Raw genomic sequence first — 14,198 nt, 5'->3', positions numbered from 1 at the left:
ATTACATATCACAAAGAGATATATTGTATTGGAGGAGAAGAAGGAGGGTATGTAGACTAATGGAAATGGGAAATGTGTGTAGATTAACAAGTAGGATAAAGCAGAAGAGAAAAGGTAGGAGGAAAGAGTGGAGGGAGAGAATAAGAGATGGATTCTTAGAGGGATGGTAGGGTAATAGCAAGTCAAGATAAAGAGTAAAAGTAAAGGAGTCAGTATGGATAAAAAACAAAAGATACACACCAATATAATAGTAATGATCAGAAGTGAAATTATTAGGGAAAAAAAGCAGGGGTAGTACAAAGTTATAGTTAAAATATATTCAATCAAAAGAGAAAAAAGGAAAACTATATCATGTCAGCCATATTAATCAATATTGTTTTAGACTACTTAAAACAGCTAGATAGTATAAAGTTGGAATATTGACATAATGTGGGAAATGAAGAGTTAGTGGATTTAGAAAAATATGGAAAGACTTGTATCTAAGAAGGATGATGTTATTCACTTTCAGAGGAACAAAGGACACACAAGTGTAGTATAAACTTACATTGATGTATATTAATGTATGTGTATATGATTATAGATATCTCTGTATATATGCATGTATCCATAAATATATATTCATGATTAACTAATATACTTCTGGGAGGTGGGAGGGGGGAGGGGGAAGGAAAAAATATAGTAAAAAGTGAACAACAGAGACCAAAAAATCCCCTACAAAAAGAAGCAAAGATGAAAAGTTCTGAATGCAACATGTAGTATATATTAAATATGCTTTTGTGAAATGGAAATTTATTTCATATTTTCTTTTCCATTTTGTATTTAAGTTTCTAATCAATCAGTTAATTAATATTAGGTTAGGTTGGATTGTTGTCCTTTGTTTTTGAAAAAGACCAAAATAACACCACTATGTTAAGAGTGGAGCTACAGTGTGTCTGACTGTGGCTGACCAAATCAACATAAGCTTGGAATATTCTGCCTTAGGTTGGACACAAATAGATTCCATGAATATTTGAAGTAGCTTATTTAACTCTGCACCTTTTCCATTTTTTCTGGGCTGATTTAATTCTGCTTTGCTCACAGAGCACAACACCTTCTTTAATGAGGGTGTGCCGGGCAGTCCTGTGCCAGTGTCTCCCATGCCATACAATCAATTCTTAAGTTCTTGAGAGTGTCCTTCTATTGCTTTTTCTGACCACCTTGGGAGTGCTTACTCCAAATTCTCCATATAAGTCTTTTTGGTGAATGGATATTTGACATTTGAGCAATGTGGCCAGTCCAAAAAATGAAGAAAAAAAAGAAAAAAGTTCCACTTCTTACAGTGGGCCTAAGAACTTATCTTACTAATAACCCAACTTAGTGCTTCACTCGCCTAATCTAGGCCACCCCCAAAAGATCCACAGAGAGTGATTTGACCAAGATCTCTAATTGAACGAAGCCACTTAACTTGTCTGGGAAGATATGCTTTCCCACAGACTGTGAATCTCCCTTCTTTTATAGACTAAAGGGACACAGTTTCAGAGTTCACCCCCATCAATGGGACACCAGGAAGGTAGAGATAAATAATGCTGGTAACTGGAGACATGGGATAGGTTCAAATCTAAAATGTAAAAACAAAACCTCACACTCTGTCTCCACCCCTCAGGCCATTTGCCATAACCAGGGGGGGGCCCCTCATAAACGTCCTCAGTGGCTGCATCTGGCCCGAGGGCCGTAGTTTGAGAACCCCTGCATCATTAAAACAACCTGATCTCAAGATACCCTGTGAAGACAAGCTTTCCTTCCTTTTTCCCTTTTTCTCTCTTTTTAAATGCCACTCAGTTAAAACTATGGCCACACTGGGCCAGATGCTGGAGGGTACCTCTCCAGGCAGTTCCTAAGTCAGCAAACAAGTTCCCTGGTAGTAAGGAGAGAAGAGAGTGAATAGGCGTTCTTCATCACCCCGCCTAGGATTTTCTTGGAGCAAATATCCTGGACTGGTTTACCATTTCCTTCTCCAGCTCATTTTACAGTTGGGGAAACTGAGGCAAACAGGGTGAAGCAACTTGCCCAGCAACCATAAAGTGTCTGAAGCCCAGCCCTCTTTCTCCTGCACCACTGCCGCCTCTGGAGTGAGGCAGGAGCTCAGCAGGACCATTCCCATAAGTTGCTCCAGACTTTACAGCTACAATAAAATCTGGAGTGCAGGTCAAAGGTTGGTGCAGGACCCTGATTTCCTCCTTTCTCCTCTTTGTTGGGTGGGTAGAGTCAAAGCCCAGAGAGCTGATGGGAGAGTTGGAGGGCGTGGTCCACAAGCTCCCAGTGAAACCATAAGTTCCTCTTTGAAAAGACTTCAGCAGCCACTGGAGCCCCTGGCCTCCCTGACAGCTCATCAGCAGCAGATCTACTTTGCTGAAGGGGATTTTCTGACCATGAATTCCCCCATCAGTGATGTCACCTTCCACATCGGGGCCTCTGAGATCTTTAGGACCTGAAGTCAGGCTGGTGTGAGGATCAAATGAGAAGTTGTTTTATAAGGCACTTCCATAGTGCTGTTTTTGTGCCATAGTAAGTGCTTTAGAAATTGTCAATTATTAGTTTTAGTTGTCTTCATATTCCAGTTGGCTCCTGGAAATTTCTCTTCCCCTTTTGAGAAGTACATAGGAAAGCTCTGAGGTTCTGTAATTCATTAATTTCTAAATTAAAGCTTTTCGACTTTCTAATTTATTTTCTAAACTAAAACTTTGAGGTTGAGCCATTAATTTCTAAACGTTATATTTTAAGGATCAGAGCTTAAATAATAGTCGCTAAGCTTTATATACCATTTATTATGTACCAGGAGCTTTACAAACATTAACTTATTTGATCTTCACAATAAAGCCTGGGAGATAAGTGACTTACCCATGTGCATTTGTGGGGCCCTAGATTGAAGAGAGTGCTGGAGTTGAAGGCAGGAATTCTTGAGTTTAAATCCTAATTCAGTCACTAACTATGTGGTCTTGGCAGAACACTTAATTGCTGTCTGCCTCAGTATCCTCATGTGCAAAATGGGGATAATAATAGCATTTATCCCATAGGATTGCTGTTAGGGTTAAACAAGGTAATACTTGAAAAGTGTTTTTGCAAACATTAAGATGTTATATAGGGGGCAGCTAGGTGGCGCAGTGGATAGAGCACCAGCCCTGAATTCAGAAGGACCCAAGTTCAAATCTGGTCTCAGACACTTAACACTTCCTAGCTGTGTGACCCTGGGCAAGTCACTTAACCCCAGCCTCAGGACAAAAAAAAAAGATGCTATATAAATGTTAGCTATTGTTATTACAATTAATATTATTGTTATTACCATCAATGGATCCACTCAGTAGGCTTAATATGAGCAAGAGGCATTTTATAGCCTGACATTCCCAGTATGGATTGATCTGGTTAGAGTCTTTTGACAAATTGTGGATCCCATTAAGGATGCTCTTTAGTATTCAGAAATTTGATGCTTTCATTACAGTTATCATCTGTTCAATTCAAGAAGCACTTATTGACTCTATAGTGTGTCCCAGGAAGTCTATTAGGTACTGGAGAGAGACAAAAAAAAAAAACAAAACACAGTCCCTAACCTTAAGGAGTTTATATTCTACTTAGGAGTGGGAAGAATACTATGAACACAGGTGAATAAATCTGAAATGTATACAGATTTAATATAATATTATTCTCTCTGGGCTTTGGTTTCTTCATCTGTAACATGAAGGGATAAACGAGATTTCCTTTGAAGTCTCTTCAGACTGAAAATCTGTCTGGTGTTTGCCTGATGGTGTGTTTTTGGGTTTCCTTGGGCTGCAGCACCTGTGGTCTGGTAGCCAGAGGACATCTACTTATCTGAAGCTCTGTCGATGCACATAGTGGTCTGGCCTCCAGAGGACTCCTGCCTGGCTTGGGGCCACTCCAAAGCATGTGGCAGTCTGGCTGCTGGAGGATGCCTTGGTTGCCTGCGGTTGTGCTAAGCAGTTGGCATTTCTGCTGCTGGAGGAGGCATGCCCATCTCGACTACATGGATACACATGATAGTTGCAGAAGCTAGAATCTGCCTGTTCTGGTTATTTTGCACATATAAATCCCCCTCCCCCCCTTTTTTTTCCTGACTAGATATTACTGCTCAGAGGATTAGAATTATCTGTGACTGTATCATCTATGAAGAAATCTTGTATCATTTTAATATATTTGCATGAGAGAGACTTTGTTGGAGAAGAACCTTTAAGAATATATTTTACTCCACCAAGTCAACTCCTTTAAAAAATCAGTCAATTAGGCTGAGTATTATTTTCATCTTTCAATCATTTGAATAACATTAAAGATATGATCTGTTGTGGAAAACAATGCCCAAAGCCTGCTTATTAATTTTACCATATTTCCAAAAACATTGATAGAAATATTTAATATGATCAGTATATAATGAATTAGAAAATGTTGTAAGGGACATTTGAACTTTTAACTTTTAGCAATATATTTGCCCCCTGACAATCCTACAAATTTCTGACCTATCACACATTGGCTTTAATTAAGTAATCACCACATTTCCACTACATATATATATATATATTCTATAACATGATGTGATATGGATATTTTAAAGTTTTACACGATTCCTTGTTAGATGAAATCACAGAGATAGTTTTGGCTAATGATCCTCCAGTTATTGACATCAAGCATATCAATATCCAAACTGTGAGATTACTAGAGAGAAGCATGAAAAAGAGAATTGCTTGTAATAAGACCAAAAAAAGTATGAAGGGACAATCAAGAATTACGGAAAAGGATTGAATTAAAAAGTAGCAAGAAAACCAGAATGTTTGGAGAGAAAAGAAAAAGGTCAGGACATTACATTAGGGACAACAGAAAAACAAAGGGTAATTACAACTTAACTTTTCCTGCACTGCTTAATATGGCATTATCCACTGCTTTCAAGAAATGGCTTTTTTTTCCCCTGAGGCAATTGGGTTTAATTAACTTGCTTAGGATCACACAGGCAAAAAGTGTTAAGTGACAGGTCAAATTTGAACTCAGGTCCTCTTGGCTTCAGGGCTGGTATTATATCCACTGGGCCAACTAACTTCCATGACTGACTGTCCCTGCCTACCTTTCTTTAAATCCCCTTAAATAATACACAAGCAACACATGTCCACGACTGCTTAGAAAAGCAATTTTGATCTGTATCTGTCTTGTATAGACATTGCCCTGAGAGTAGATCATGAATTATCCAGGTCAAAATAATCATGTAGTCTTAAGAAAGAGTCATATGAACTAGATTAAGTGTACAATTTGTGTGAAGCAAATAAAGCAATGTTGTGATGCAATGATGGTTTTTATTTAATTTTATTATCCAAATAATTCATTTTAGAAACAAAATCTAAGGCAAAAGATTCTAACTTTATTATTAATATCTTTTTTATATGTTAATTCATTTCTTAATATAGCTTTCTTTCTTACTCCAATAAACTTCTTGCAACAACAACAAGAACAACAACAACAAAAAAAAAAAACAAGAAAAAGGAAAAGGTATTAGCAAAATCAACTAGATGATTCATCATATCTGATAATATATGAATAAAGGAAGGAATGTCCCTCCTACCTCAGATTAATGTATTCACAGAAGATGAAGAATATAATTAGAAAGTATAAACTAAATGTTAAGAAATTTTTGGTAGCCCTCAACAAATGGTGAATAAATGTTTAAATAATTTGAAAGTTATTATGCTATGGCAAAGACATATAAAGACAGAGATGGGAGAAGATAAGTAGAGGATATGTGACATATGAAATATTAGACACCTATATTCTCCTACCTCTGTATTGAAGTAAGGGAAGTTCATTTTCTCAACTCTTTTCCAGGTCAAGCTTGGTCATTATAATTTTCCAGTTATTTCTTTTGTATTTATTTTTATCCCCTTCCATTAATCCATGTCATGAATTTCTTGAATTCATTTAACTTATTAATTTTTCTTTCTTTTGCTTATTTATTGATCTGTTCCTCTACTCCCTCCTTCTTAAAATCTTAGTTTATGTTACATTCCTTCTTTTGTTTTTGTTCAGTCATTTTATAGTCACTTTGGAATCTTAGTGATTCCATTTTGTGTTTTCTTGGTATACTGGAGTGGTTTACCATTTTTTCCCCCCTTTAGCTCATTTATAAATGAGGAAACTAAGGCAAATCATTTACAGACTTGCTCAGGGTCATATAACTTGTACATATCTGAGGCCAGATTTGAACTGAAGGAGACTCATCTCTTCCCGACTCCAGGCCTACTCTGTCCTTAGAGACACCTGGATGCCAATTTCTTTATGGCACCCTTTTCTAATAAATTTTCCTTTATCTTTGTCCTTTTTCTTTTTTCTCTTCTTTGAAAACTGATTTTCATCACTCAGCCTATATCTTTACTTGTTCTTTTTTAATTTGCTGTGTCATTCATGAATGTATAATTTCTGTATAATCAAATTTCATTTCCTTCCTCAAATGAAAGAATATGTGTAAATATTTGTAAAACTCTTGGCCCTATACCTGGCATATAGGAAAAAAAATAATTCATTCAGTTCCTTTTTTCACATTTTTTTTCTATTATTGCATTTGTAATTTCTTGTAAATCTCTTAACACTTTGTAACTGCTGTACTTCACACAAGAAAGACAGAATGAAAATGGTGTTATATGGTGTCTCAAATGTATCCCTGAATTATGAAGACTGGTTTTACTCTTTTCCTTTAGCATAATTGCTCAATATTGCTAAGGGCAGATTATCCAATTTATGTTTCTGTGTTTAACTTTTAACTCATTTATTCCACCTGCTTGTATGGGACGGAATCATGTGAATTACAATTCTTTTTCAAAAAAGATAATTTCTTAATATGTGGATTGCTTCCATCATTCAAACAAATTTTGAAGATTATATTTCTTATACACAGAGGATCATGAAATTTAATCTACAGAGCATTTTAATTCAGTTCTTCTCCTTTCTCTTCATGTTAAGTTCATTTTAAATCATATGATTCTGTGGACCTCTGAGGGTCTTAGTTTTCTCATTTATAAAAACAACAGCTTCATAGCCCATATTAAAAACCCCTTCCAGTTGGAAAATCCTGGTTTTGTTTCTATTCCTAGTTCTAAATACCAGTTTTTAAATCCTTCTCTCTAGTTTATTTATAACATAATTAATATTTCATAAAACTTTAAGGGAAAACTTCCTGAAAAACCAAATTGCCACATAAAATTTATTCACAAGAAGGGGGAAGATTACCTGTTTAAGATATATATTTGTATTTGTATTTTCCTCTGAAGAATGTAGGTTTTCACATAATCAAGCCACTTTTATGAACTCCTAAATTTTCATTATATAAATAGATTATGCATTTAGGAAAGTAAATAGTGATCTTGGAAACCAGCATAGATTCATAAAGAATCAATTATGCCAAATTATTTCCTTGTTTTACAAGTTTCTTAAACTGCTATTTCAAGAAAGTTCTCTAGACAGAATATGAAATCTAGACACAACATGCCTAGATTTCAGCAGGATATTTGACAATGTTCCTTGATATATTTATTGATAAGATGGAGAGATATGGACTAGATAATAGGACAGTTAAATCGATTTGTGTTTGAATAACCAGATCAAAAGAATGATAATTCATGAATTATATGAATCCAATGCTTGTTTAGTTGGCTTTTTGAACCTGCAAGGGACTTTATCTTTACAGTATTCGATTTTCATCTAATTAGATTTTTATTAGTGCATTCATCTTATTTGATTTGTCCAGCAGTCTAGTTTGTTGAGATGTTTTTGTATATTGGTCCTGTCAATGAATATAGTCTCTATTATCTTACAGTTTCATGTCATTCCTAAATTTTATAACTGTCATCCAAGATATGGGTAGAAATGTTGAATGAGAGAAAAGTCCCAAAACCATATTTGGTGCTATTTCATTGGAACACCCTATAGTCTGAAACTAGTTCATTAATTATCATTCTTTTGATCTGGTTATTCAAACACAAATCAACAGAACTATCATTATATAAATAGATTATGCATTTAGGAAAGGAAATAGCAATGGAAAGAAATTTCTGAGATGGAGATCTTAATTGCATGTGACAGAGCAGAGAAAGATAAATATAAAGAGCCAGCTTTGAAATCTGAAAAATACAGGTTCAAATCTTGGTTATGATATATACATATTTTTGAGCTTTTAATACTCAAGTCAACTTCCTTACTGCACTATATTAATGAAAGGGATTCCCACATTGGGAATCCCTTCCACTGATGTATTTATGGGAATGGCCCCAAAGAAATGATAAGTCCAAAAGGCTCACAGATCTTCAGAATAAGCTGTTTACTTTTCATGTGGATTGATTGAGTATTGAAAAAAAATACAGAATGTTATTATTTGTGGGATATGGAAAGAAGAGGTACCTTTCTTTGAGACTCTGTTTCCTAATATACATAATGAAAAGACTGGGCTTAGGTAATGTCCACAAAACTCCTTCTCTATCTTAATGTTCTCTTGAGATTATAACCCAGGCATAAGTATTGAGTCTTTCTTCTTTTGTAACAGAAATGCAGGCCAAATTTAAAATCTTGAATATAAAAGAAAAAATCAAATGTTTAATAGTTAGCATTTAAATTATTAAATTATATGTCTTCAAATGAAGACTATGGCATTAAACATCTTGAATTTTCTTTTACTCTAAAATAAGAATCTTAATGTTGTTCTTAAACAAATTTAACACCTTTCATTGTATGTATGTATGTTTGCTGAATTTAGAGGTGGAGAGAAGAGAGTGATAAACTTAATCCTTTTAGGTCATGCTTTCTGATAATAATATATTTGTATAGCATTTTATAGTTTGTGAAATATTTTTCATATATAATTTTTCATGTATAATGTCTCATTTATATATAATGTCTTACTATGAGGGAAACAAGAGCATGTATTATTATTCCTATTTAATAGATGATGAAACTGAAGCTGACAGAGGAAAAATTGCTCAAGATTATGTAGCCAACAAATTGACAATGCTGGTAAATGCATGAAATGTACACAGTAGGTCCCAGATCTCCTAACTCCTAATGCAGGGTTGAACTGTTAAGGAAAAAATAAGTGTGTTTACACACAGGCACATATAGATAGAAATACACCCACATACACAGATAAAAAAATCTTTCGATGCAGTTCTGCAATGGGATATGCAGTGACTTGACATTATAAATTAAGATCTTTTTCCTTAAGAGCTTTTTTAAAGAGTCAATGAAATAATACCAAGTAAATATTTGTTATATATTTTTTTTCTATTTCATTTGCTGGTTAAATTAATCAATTAGTTTAACGACCATAACGACAAAATAGTTAATGTTTACACAGTCCTGAGCATAAAATGTCAAAGGAGCAAATAATATCTAGTCTGAAAGTTCAAAGTTTAGAAATGTTTAAGCCAAACAACCAAAGCACATTATAATAGTGGCCTCTGAAAAGTCATTTAAAAAAAAAAAAAAAAAAAAAACAACAACTTGTTACAATACCATTCAAAGTGCTGGTCAGTAGAAATAAAAATTTTCATTAAAGCAGTACTTGCATTAGCTTCTTATGACCATAGAGCAGCACACAGTTACATTCACTGGACATTTTAGCATCAAATTAAGATAACACTAATTACAATGAGACTGATAACCGTTACACCACCTAATGTCAATAGATAAATGCACACACAAATAGCAGTTTTAGAAAATTATCTTCTTACTTAGAGAGATACTCTTTTTTAGGCAACTGTTTCTGAAAATGAAAAGGAAAGTATTTTGTCCCAAGCTTACCCCAATTTCACTTCTAAAAAAAAAAAAAAAAAAAAAAAAAAAAAGCATTTATTTGAAGGAGGCATAAAAGAAACAGCTGAAAGTGTAAAGCTAATTTTAAAGGTAGCTCACTTTGCTCTCTGAACTTAAAAGCTACCTGTGTAACCATCTAGATATGGGCCTGTGCAATGACATTTTAGAAGTATTGAATTCAGGGTATTTTCCAATGTCCATACTTTTAAAAATTCACTGGAATTTTTCAGTGGCTGTAGAAATCTCTGGTAAAACTACTTCCATTTGTGTGGGCAATTCCTTTTGAGGCTCTTATAGTTGGTTTTGTGTTTAAACAATATTATCTTCTGAGAAGAAAGGGTAGGCTACAAAACATGTGTCACAGATGATCCCAAGGAGATAGTAAGAAATAGAGACCAGGGGCTTCTAACAAAGCAATTATGTGTGTGTGTACATATATATATATATATATATATATATATATATATATATATATATATATATATATATATATATATATATATATACATGTTCATCTAGTATCTTTATGAATGTCAGAATTTTCTCTGTGTGTGTGTGTGTGTGTGTGTGTGTGTGTGTGTGTGTGAGAGAGAGAGAGAGACAGACAGAAACAGAGACAGAGAGAGAGGGAGACAAAGAAACAGAGAGACAGAGACAGAGACAGCTAGGTACTGTGAAATAATTCTCACCTGACCAGGCTTCTGATGTATTCCTCAGCTTCAAGTAATAAAAGTGATCAGTGGACCTTCTGCCAAAGTGAGCACTGAGTTTCAAAAAGAACTTTTATAGCAAGTTCCTCGTGACTGCACTCCCTTTGTGGGGATTTTTCTCTAGGGTTAGCTCCTCCTCTTTTGTTGCATTCTAAATATGAACAGTGACACTGTCCATTGCATCACTGCCAAAATTCAAGCAAAATGCTTCCTCCAGTTGTGCTGTCAACTTTCTGTTTCACAATTTCACTGAGTTCAAGCCAATTCAGATCTCTCTTCGATGATGTATCCTGAAAAGTGGAACTATGGGTATACTAGCCCCTTTCCTTGGGAGAGTTTGATTGTAAAATTTTCTATATGACCATTTTTACTTAAAGATCAGGAGTTAACTACAAATTGGAATTTAATTTATTGTTTTGATTGTTTAGAATCTGGCTTTAAGAAGCCATTAGTAATGCATATTCAACTTAAAATGTGTGCATATATTCCTTCCCTCCACCCAGCTGGGTCATTAAAGATTTAGTAGCACATACCTATATTGCTCTATCAACATTGCTTGAGTTCAGCAATAGGAAGATTCAGACCATAAAGTTATCACCAACTGGTGGCCGAGTGATTGGAGGCTAATAATAATGATTGGCTCTATATAGCACTTTAAGGTTTGCATGGTGCTTTGCATCTGTTGTCTCATGTGAGCTTCGTGATGCCCCTGAGTAGACTTTCAGGGTGTAAAATTTTAGTCAGAATTTGGAAATCGTATCTAGATACTTTACTGAATACAGAGTGGGAATTTATTATCTCTCAGGCTAAATATCAGTAATATTTGGATAGAAAGAAAATGCTGACCTGGGGTTCTAGTTCTGGCTACTAACTGTAATGGTTTATCAACTTCTCTGGGATAAGAATCGGCCTGTATGGAGGGACCACAATAATTTTCAGCTGGAACTCTGGAGAATCTTAGTTGGATATACATTGAGGACCCACACCCTACCCAGGAAGTGATATAAATGATTCAGGTGATACAGCTTCTGAGGGAAGTTTTTCCAGGTGTATGTATATATATATATATATATATATATATATATATATATATATATATATATATATATATATATCTTCCATTAGTTTTCCATTCTTTGACTAGTATATAAACCTAGACATTTTTTAAGTTTCGTAAACTATGTGCTTATAAGGAAAGTTAGTAACAGCACAATGAGTGGCATCCATAGTGAAGTTGGATGTGAACTATAAGCTCAAGAAGTGTAACTCAAAATGGAATTGGGTTTCTTTTATCACATTACAGCCTCATTTGCAAGGGTTTACATGTCCACTGTCCTTCAACTAAATGGTATACTTGCCATTCCTCTGAAAACATTTTTTTCCTGTCTCCATATCCTTTCTCTTCCTAAAATGTCTTCTCCTGGAGCTTCTTCTTTTCTCTCAGCACACCTCCCAGTTTTTTCATTTAAGACAAACCGCTTTTGCAGGAAACTTCATGGTTTAGATTTCAGTTCCCCATGGTTTCCAGCTACATTACTATAAGTGTACATTTTAATAAAATAATAATTAATAACTAATGTTTTTATAGCACTTTAAAGTTTGCAAAGGACTTTATAGATATCTCATTTTATCCTTTAAATTCTTGGAAATAGGTAGTATAATGATCTATTTTACATTCAAGGACACTGAGGTAGGTAGAGATTAAATGACTTGTCTAAGTCACACAGTTGGTTAGTATCTGATGAACTTGGCATTCTTGGAAGTCAGGAGAAAACCTATTCAACATGGTGGGAATAACATGTGTCCTGAATATGAGTCAATAGCACAACTCTGAAGTATAGAGTTTTTAAATAGTAGAATTGGAAATGGGAAGAATAGTTTGCCTCTGGTGGGCAGATGAGATAGAAGGAAATGTGGAACAGGTAGGATGATGCTTAATAAAGTCTAACCCCCCAAAAAGATGCTGAGCAAGCAGTCAATTTTCCCTTGTATATGGGAGCTCTAGGAAGTTAAGTTGTAAATCATCTTTTATTGAGTGCTTACTACATGCTGGACTAGAGATACAAAACCAGAAATGAAATAGTCCCTGCCCTCAAAGCAGTCACATAATTATGAGGAGAATGTGGGTTTTTTTTTTTTTTTTTCTTGCAGGTCATAAAAAGAAAGGTTCTCCATAGTTATTTTATCTGCTGTTTGGTCTTTCCTTGTCATTCAGACACAAATCTGTTCATGTTTTTCCTTTGACTGAGAATATAGAACAACTTACAGTATTTTGCAGATGAGTGGACCAATGTCAATGGCATTGGACTTTCTGTCTAAGTTGGTGGTAAGTACTCATATAGAAACTAAAGGCTAAGTTACTACCCCCTTTTTCCCTAAAAGATACCAAATTCGCCACAGTGATGCTCTGTGATGGCATTCAGGAAGACAATGTGGTCTGGAGTGCAAGAAGAATTAAAGATAGCTGTTAAAGTGCTATATGTCAGTTTGCCAAAATGTCAGATTGTATACATGTTTGTGTCAGGAAAAAAAAAAGTAGAAAATAGAAGAATCTGATTTTTCTGTCTTTACTCTGCCTGTCACCTGATAAGAGGGCAAAGCTGGCTATTAGGGGATAGAGAATAATTTTTATATAAGCAAATTGCTTATATAAGCAAAAGAAATAGATAAAATAGGTAGATTTTTAGAAAGTACTTTAAGCTGTCTATAAATAATGCATATAATATAAAATAGAGAAAAAAATGAATTCATATTCTTCCTTAGACCATATTAGACCCTAGATAAGACCCATGATCTCTTTGTGACAAAATTTCTTTTGTCAGATGGGAATAATAGCAGCATATATTTCACAAGGTTGTTGAGAAAATCAAATGAATGAACATTTGTAGAGTACTTTGTAAGCCTTGAAGCTAGGCAGTATACTGAGTTGAGTGCTGGAAATGGAATCAGCTAATTGGAGTTCAAGTGTTCAAATACTATTTCAGAGTTTTACTAGTTGTGTGTATATTCTAATTGTGTGTGCAAGATAACTCATCTATAAAATGAGGACATTTTATGGATTAATTTGTAATTTCCTATGGAGGAAATTCCCTCTTAGAAATGAATAACTTTATCTTAGAAACTGCTCTCCATTTTAGTTAAAATGAAGTCGCATTTCTCTTGATTGTAGGACCCTTAGTCACCCCCTTCTTCTGTCCTTGCTTCTAGATTGATTAAAAAAAAAAAGTTCTCTTTCTGCCTAATAATGGTAAGTATTATATCAAGATTAATGCTAATATCCATAGTTCCAAGAGAGATATGTAAAATTCTTTGGGAGAATAGGAGAGACTTGCTTTCTTAAAAGGACCTCCCTGTGGGCAAATGCACATGGTTCTGTATGTTTTGAATTTCTTGAATAAAGTTCCTACTGCCCTGCTTAGAAGGAAGATGGAGTCTTTTTACAGTTGGTTGGAATGTATGAGATCTATACCCATCTGGGCATAATAAAAATGTATTTATATAGACATATGCAGATATCCCCAAATAGGTATACTTGAATATGCAATATAGCTATATTCACAAATACATACACATATGCACACACACACACATATATATATATATATGTATATGTATATATGACTGTGCATATATTTGTAAGTAACTATGTAGCTTTCAGGAACT

The 14,198-nt window shown here is 34.5% G+C and overlaps 1 protein-coding gene across 2 annotated transcripts in view; it reads right to left on the bottom strand.

Moving 5' to 3' along the window:
• Positions 1 to 10,659, bottom strand: part of KYNU (kynureninase) — a 124,890-nt gene extending 114,231 nt beyond the window's left edge. For both annotated transcript variants that reach the window (XM_074302011.1, XM_074302012.1), the window contains exon 1: positions 10,515 to 10,659. The gene's annotated coding sequence lies outside the window, so the exon portion shown is untranslated. The remainder of the gene's footprint in view (positions 1 to 10,514) is intronic.
• Between the last annotated feature and the right edge of the window lie 3,539 nt (positions 10,660 to 14,198).

The sequence above is a fragment of the Sminthopsis crassicaudata genome, chromosome 3, assembly GCF_048593235.1.
Source record: "Sminthopsis crassicaudata isolate SCR6 chromosome 3, ASM4859323v1, whole genome shotgun sequence".
NCBI classification, from domain to species: domain Eukaryota; kingdom Metazoa; phylum Chordata; class Mammalia; order Dasyuromorphia; family Dasyuridae; genus Sminthopsis; species Sminthopsis crassicaudata.
Note: the sequence above shows the minus strand (reverse complement) of the source record. Positions and strands in the feature narration are given on the sequence as shown.